At 35.0% G+C, this 7,860-nt stretch overlaps 1 pseudogene; it reads left to right on the top strand.

Moving 5' to 3' along the window:
- The first annotated feature begins 209 nt into the window (after nucleotides 1-209).
- The window catches only part of LOC132181954 (uncharacterized), a 9,684-nt pseudogene continuing 2,033 nt past the window's right edge, over nucleotides 210-7,860 (top strand).

The following is a 7,860-nucleotide window of genomic DNA, read 5'->3' as shown; positions in this document are numbered from 1 at the left end:
ATAGAGGAACTGATTCATCTTTTCTTCTTTACTCTTTACTCTTGGACAGCCGCTTGGCTAGCTCCTTTAGTAATTAGCTTCTCTGATTTCCTCTTTCATTTCTCCTCTTCTTAGGCGCTCTCTTGTATACTTCCCGTGTATATGGGTTGCGCCCCTCTGCGCTTTTGATATATATTTTTACTTATCAAAAAAAAAAAATACTTCATCGCATGAGGTTTTCCAAATTCTTGAAGACTGTTTCGAGTGAATTTGATGAAGTAAGTTCTTTTAGTTTTGGTTTGATGTTTTACTAAATTTTTGTAGCCTGGTTAAAATTATGTTATTGAATTTTTATCATTGTTTGTCCAGTGTAAAGAACTTCTTGAGGGTTTGCTTCAGCATGGGAGGCTTACACTGAAGCAAATGGTAGAAAGAGAGAGAGAGAGAGAAATCAAGTAAAAAAGATGGTGAGTCCCTTGTGAATGTTTGAATTTATTTTATTTTATTTCGTATTGGGGGTATTGTTTTCTTTCTGCTTTGTTTATCTTTATATTTTTTTGTACAAGTGAAACTGATGTTGAATCATATTTGTAATATTGAACGTTGTGGTTGCATTAGGTGATTTAAAGACGGGTGATCTTTGGATGGAGATGGTGCCTAAAAAGCTTCAATAATTTTATACATTTAATCTTTTTCGCTACTTTATGATGAATAACACTCCATGAGCTAGCAATAAGAATCTCTTTACACATCTGATCTTTAGACAGTCAAGGGGTAAGGGTGCAAGGTATAACGAGAATTTAGCAAATGATATATCTTTGTTGTCAATGTGTAGATCGATTCACCTTGAAAAATCAATTTTGAATAGTTCTGCATAGCTATCAGAGTAGTCTTAATCAGTTTTGGGGCTGCCATAAGGACTTTAAAACATATAATATATTTTAATTATTGAAATAGATTTGAGCTTATGAAAAAAAGGTTATTAGATAGATATGATAGAATGGCTATTATGTAATGAAGATTGGTGGATCGCAGTCATAAAAAATTAGCACTGCCCCCTTTCCTTTGAGTAATTTCCTGGTATGTTTTTGTGGCTAATTTCCAAGATATTGTTGTGGATGGTCGACTGCGGACATGTGTGGATAAGTATGGATAAGTGTAGAAGTGTGGCAAACTGTCAAAATATACCATGTCAGAGTGCAAATAGAAATAAGATTTAGATGGAAAAGCAGAAAATAGAGAGCTTGTTGAGGATGTTGTGTTTAGCAGAGTTTGCAGAGAAATATTTTTATATATAAGAGAAGAACTCAATGTTCAGCAGGGAAAAACCGTCTTATAGGTCATACTTACCCTGATACCAATGCCCATAAACAATGAATGGATGGAATCCGTAGAAGACTTTCGATTTTTGTTCCCATTTATGGGGTAATATGGTACTTTTTCATGTAGTAAAAGGACCAACTGCTTGTTCACCTGAACAAAATCCATTTGGGCAGGGCAAGGCAGGTTGAGATGAGGCTGGAGTCTTTGCGGCTGGTTCTGAACGCTGGTTACATGCTAAAATCCCTAGGCTTTTTCAGTGTTGTTTATTTTCTGCATTCATGGAAAATGAAAACAAGAAAAAAAATGTCGGTTTTGTTTGTTAAAATTCTATTCTTCCGTCTTTTATTGTTTGTTCTTAAAACAATAACATTAACAAACAACCCATGTAGCACCTTCGTCTCACATTGGGAAGATGAATAGTACAGATAGGGTGGGTAGATTATAAAGGCGTTCATGGTGCAAGTCTCATATTGATTCCTTATTAGGTGAGACTATGCTTAATAAGTGATTTTAGGGATCTTTAATTGCTTGACAAGTCATTTCTAAGTAATAACATAGATATGGCTTGTGATCTCATTGGCTTAGTTAAATGGTACCATAACAATCCTAATAATGCCACGTGGTATTGGAATACTGCATGATATGGTCTTGATAAGGATGTCTGAGATTTAGGGGGATATTATAATACCCTAATCCCACATTAGAAAGATGAATTGCCTACATAGGGTGAGTGAATTACGAAGGCATTTATGGGTGCTAAGTCTAACAATGGTTCCTTATTAGGTGAGATTGGACTTTATAAATGATTTTAGGGAGCTCTAATTGCTTGACTAGCCCTTTTGGAGTGATAATGTAGATGTGGTTACAACCAAAGACATAAAATACTCAAAAATATTTTCACCTTTATGTCACATCAAAACACTTTTTCAAACCAAAAACAAAAAAATATTCCTCAAAAACATTAACAAACATACCCAAAAGCTTTCAGAAGCAGTCAATGTGGGAAGTGTTGGGGCATCAATCTCGAGGGCCAACTCATATTTTTGCGCCCAAATATGCTATTAAGATGATGTATGTCTGCTGCAAATATGTTTGTTTGTTTTTTTTTTACTTGATTTATAATTCTTTTCAGGAAATTGTGAAGATATTGTACAAGAAAACCTTCTTAAACTTTTGGCTGCCCATTATGTTGAATGCTGCCCAATCCATGAACCAGTTCTTGCTACACCAGTTAAAGATGAAACTACTGCCAAGAGGCGAGGTGCTAAGTCTTCTAAGGTAATTGTTGACTCCTGTCAAGTTTACATGCTGATGATTGTCTGTTGTATAGAATTAGGAATGACAGTGGACGACTTGTGTGTTTGCATGCGTATGTGCATATTCAATCTGTAGATTGTGCATGCTATTGCTCGTTAACCATGATAACCAATTTATATTTCAAATTACAGCTCTCTCAATAGTTGGGATGTGTTGCAGTTATTCTTAAGATTTGGTGATCGACGGTTATAGATAAAAATTTTTGATTCAACTTATTGCAAAAGAATTCAAAAAAGTCAAAAACTCTTTAGTATAACTATGCATAATGCAGCTAGATAGATAATTTCAGCCACCACACATTACTGAATTCTTAACTATAGTAGAGTGGCAGAGTTCCATACCAAAGTTGTATCTGCAATAGAAAATTCATTTAATGCTAGGTGGTCATTTTGCTAATTAAATTTTGAGTAATAATTTTATCTGTCCAATTGATTTCAGAGGGAAAACATATTGGACCTACACAACATTGTAAACTTTTTTCATGCTGGTAGCAGTTCCATAGGTTTTGGATAATGTAATGATACATGGAAAAAGTTAAAAGTTGTCAAAGCTTGTTCCCCAAGGGATTTATTTAGTTTTGTTAAATAAATCAATCTTAATAGAAAGTGCAGAGGGACAAAACCCAAGTATGCAATAACTATACAAGAGAGACCCCCAATTAGGGAGAAAAAGAACACTAGTCCAGAAATTTAGTAAAAGTAGAGAAACGAGAACTATTGTATGCTGGCATTCAAGCATAAAGAGATTTGAACATATCGGCTTTTAACTCTAACACTGACCTCATGAAATTCTATGGAAACCAATATGATAGCATGAGGGGAGGATGGTGTTCCATTGATGGTGTTCCATTGAGGTTGTTGGGCCTGAAAGTGGGGTTGGGGTTTTTTTTCCTTGAGTTGTTAGATATGAGGTGGGAGATTGGTCTAAGATCAGGTTTTGACATGGTTTGGTTTGGGGTGGGGATCATCCACTGAAGGCAACTTTCTGGAATTGTTTTGGCATTGCTTGCTATAAGGAGGCTTTGGTGGCAGATCATATGCTGTTTTCTAATGAAAATCTTCATTAGAATATTTCTTACCAGACTAGTGCATGATTAGGGGTAGACATGGTCACTTCTTTCTTTGATCTCTTGTATTGTCTTAGGTTGAGACAAGTGGGATAAATCTTGTTGAATCCCTTTTTTTTTTGATAACGTAGGAGAACTTTACTCAGATTAATTGCGAGAATCCCTTTTGGAAGCAAACATTTGAGATCAGATCTTTTTATCATGTGCTATGCACTCCAATTGGCTCCCCATTCCCCTATGGAATTTATTTATTTATTTATTTTTGATAAGTAAATGTTTCTTAAAAAGTGCACCCAAGTACATTGGAAAGTGAAAAAAAGTCATAAAAACTAGAAATATGAAAACAGTCATAGGCAGCCATCCATTGTTATAGGGTATTATAGAAGAAAGCATTTTATTTTAGGGTTATTTTGAGTTACCTCTAGGTGATCATGTTGCACCATCATTGTTTTTAGTATGTAATCTACGTACTCATAATAAATAAATGGTGCAACTTATCGAAAACATAAAACGAAAATGAAAATAAAGCAATCTTGAGCATGTAAGAGGAATGAAGAGTCTGTCGACCATCTTCTTCTCCATTGTGAAGTTGCTTGTGCCCTATGGAATAGTTTTTTCAAATGCTTTGGGCTGTCTCGGGCTATGCCTATCTGAGTAATTGACTACTGGTAGTGCTTGGAGCGCTATTGTACGGAAAATAATGTCTCCTTGCCTCTGCTGGTGTCTTTGGAGAGAGAAATCATAGAAATTGTGAGGACCGCAAAAGGACGTTGGAAGAGTTGGAGTCTTTTTTTCTTTACTCTTTATTTTTGAACATCTGCATTTATTTCTCTTTTGGTTCTCAATTATCATGATTTCTTTGTTCTTTTTTCTACTTCTAGCTAGTAAGGTGTTTTCTCTTATATACTTCCTGTCTACCTGGGGGCACTTTATGCTTTTTATGATATTTCAATTACTTGTAAAAATAAAACATGAGTATGTAATCTATCATATGGATCCTTATACAACATTCTATTCTAAATAAATGTTGACAGAGAAATGAGGAATCTGAGACAATCGAACAATGTGTTCTAGGAGCAGCAGCTCCTATGGATGCTCAAAGATTTTCAATTATAACAAATACTGGATCTAATGTCAGCAGAGAAACAAGTGTTGGAGAAAAGGTATGAGGATTGTCATTTCAAGTTCCCAGGGTTACTCATATGCTAATTGCTATCTTCTCATTTTATAGCACAAATATGATGCTTTGGAGTTAGATAGAGAATCGGCAGCTGAAGAGAAGGAAGTAGTTCTTTTGCGTGCCAATTTTGAGGAATTTATGTGTCGTCTTAGGCATAAGGTTGGGACATTTTTCTTTCTTTCTCTCTCACTTGCGTGGTATTTTACATCTTATAAGTCCTCTTCTACTTGTTCTTTTATATCTTCAGATGGATGAAACTGTTCCTTTTCCTTTCTATCTTTGATTTTTCTTGATACTTAATGGGTTTCCATTTTATTCCATTTACAATGCTAAGCAGATACGTTTTTTATGTGAGATGAAATATTTAAACTTCTTTTTATTGTATTTACATTAGCTTCCTGGATATCATTGAAATAGTGTGGTTTACATAATTCTGCCCATACTTTCTATTCTAGGCTTGCATTGAGAATGTGAGAACACGCCTGGATGATGGAGCTTCAATTGTCTTAAGAGCAATGCTGGAGGCAGCCAGAAGTTTAGAGAAAAGAGTGAAAACAGAGAAGTCTGGTAAAACTGAACTTTTAGACAATTGCTTAATGAATTTGAATACCTATATTTATTCATCTTTTGTGTTTTTAACATTATATTTCGATTGTGATTGATACATACATATATATGTGTGTGTGACTTGTATTTGATCTTGAAGGCATCGTATAGCTTTTCTTCCGATCCTAAATGGGGAGTCACTTGTAGGAATGACATAATTGTGACCTCTACCCCGAAGAAAGATCTAATCACTGGTGTCAGATTGCGGTCTTCATGCATTTGAAGAATTTATAACTAGTAATTGGTAGGTCTAAATAAAGGAAGAACAGATGGGGATCTAGTATTTTAAGTTAAAGAATCGATAGTACTAAATAATAAGAAGTTGCATGAAGGAAACCTTTTGCTAGGGTTGCTAAGTGATGCATGCCTAGACCTAAACTCACCTTGAACAACTTTAACTTAGGTTGCTTTGTTCCGGTAGTCCAAGTAATTATGAAAGCCCAAGTATTTTAGGGTTGAGATCTAGGATACAATTTAGCAGAGTGGATGTGGGAGCATGGGAATGGCATTTCTTAAAAGTTCATAGGTCCAGATTCTCCCAATATATATATGTCCGAGTTGTATGATTTATCTTGAGCTTAGAAATTGAACCTCTCTATAGTCTTTCATTTTGAAATAAAAACCCAACCAGTTACTGTAGTCAAATCACAGATTGGAGGAGGATTCAGCACCCTCTTCAATAGATTGTATGTCATAGTTCTAGGTTTGATGAAGTTGCCTTTCAATTAGTATTAGTGTTCTATCCAGCATTAGTTATGTGATCGTAGCTTACAATTTTGATATTGTAGGAGATTGATGTCTACACTTTAAACTACACTTGATGCACATTTTGCTTTTTCACTCCATGTTGTCCAAGGCTCCCACTGCATGAGATTAAGAGTGGGATAGCAGGAAACATACTGAGATTGATTCATATTATTTGCTTAATATGATATGATCTCTGTTCCTTATGTGGTGCAATTTCTGTTTGCACTCTTTACTTGAAATGATTTTTCTTTTTCCAGTCATCTTTATTTTCTCCATGGCCTTTGTTGGAGCAATTGCTTCTCAGTGAAACTTGTGCAGATAAGTCAGAATATTGTTGGTATGATATTCAGGCAAATCATTTTTTTTTTTTTTTTTTTTTTTTTTGTAGATTTCAGAGACCACATTTCTTGAAAAGAAGGAAGCACCCAAGATGCTTTTTAAGCTGTGGAGTGATGGGTACTTGCATATGGAGGTAAACAGCTGTCATATTTTGCATGCGCACACACAAATTAGTATAATATTAAAGCTCAGATATTTTGGATTATAGAAAGTTTCCCACATAGAATGAGTGGTTTATAGAACGCACTCATGTGTGCTAAGTATCACATTGCTTACTAGGTGAAATTGAGCATTGTAAGTAATTCTAGGAAAACTCCAAATTGACTAATTCTTTGAGGCGATAGCACAAATGTAACGTTTTTTTTTCACGGGTCATTACAAATGATATTAGAGCCATGTTGTAATTTTATGTAGTATTACTGTCACCTCATGATGTGGTCCTGTTAGGGGTTTCAGGAAGAGTTTTGAAACACCTCAATTCCATATTAAGAGGAATTGCCCACATAGAGTAGATAGTTTATAGAAACACTTATGGGTGCTAAGTCTCACATTACTTATTTATTAGGTGAAACTGAACTTTATAAGTGATTTTCGAGAAGCTGCAAATTGATTTGTCTTTTTGAGGTGTTAGCGCAGATGTGGCAAACACTTTTCTTCGGGCCGTTACATACAGGTTTTTTTTTTTTTGGGGGGGGGGTGGTTTGTAACATCTCGGTTCTTTATTGGGAAGGTGAGTAGCCGACATCAAGTATGGTTTATAAAGAGACGTGTGCTAATTCCCACATTGCTTATTTAATATGTGAAATTTGGCTTTATAAGTGATTTTAGTGAAACTTCAAATTGACTAGTCCTTTTGTGGTGATAGTGCAGATGTAGCTAGCTTTTTTCTGGGTTATTATATAGAGATCTCCTCGCTTGTTAAAGAGCGCAGTTTGGTAATCCTCAAAGTGAAGCTATGTAGAAGATGATTTTGGATTCCACTTTGTATGATGTGGCACATTTGGAAAGAAATAAATTACCGGAGCTTTGAAGACTGAGAGAATGGTGCAGAGCTAGAGGCTTCTTTTTCTATACACTCTCTAGTGGATGTTTGCATATGATTGTTTTCATATTTCTAGTTTCCATGACTTTTTTGACCTCTTTTCTTTTTCTGGTTAGGTATTTCTCTTGTATACTGTTTTTGTACTTTGGTGTGCTCTTTGATTTTTAATGAATATAGTTTACTTGTCACAAAAAAAAAAGAGTTTGTAGTTCTTGCTTATGATAATGTTTAATTCTCCTTGCAGAAAATAACTGTTGCGGC

This window comes from Corylus avellana, chromosome ca5 (genome assembly GCF_901000735.1).
Source record: "Corylus avellana chromosome ca5, CavTom2PMs-1.0".
NCBI classification, from domain to species: domain Eukaryota; kingdom Viridiplantae; phylum Streptophyta; class Magnoliopsida; order Fagales; family Betulaceae; genus Corylus; species Corylus avellana.
The sequence above is the reverse complement of the archived record's forward strand: the minus strand, read 5'-3'. Positions and strand labels throughout refer to the sequence as shown.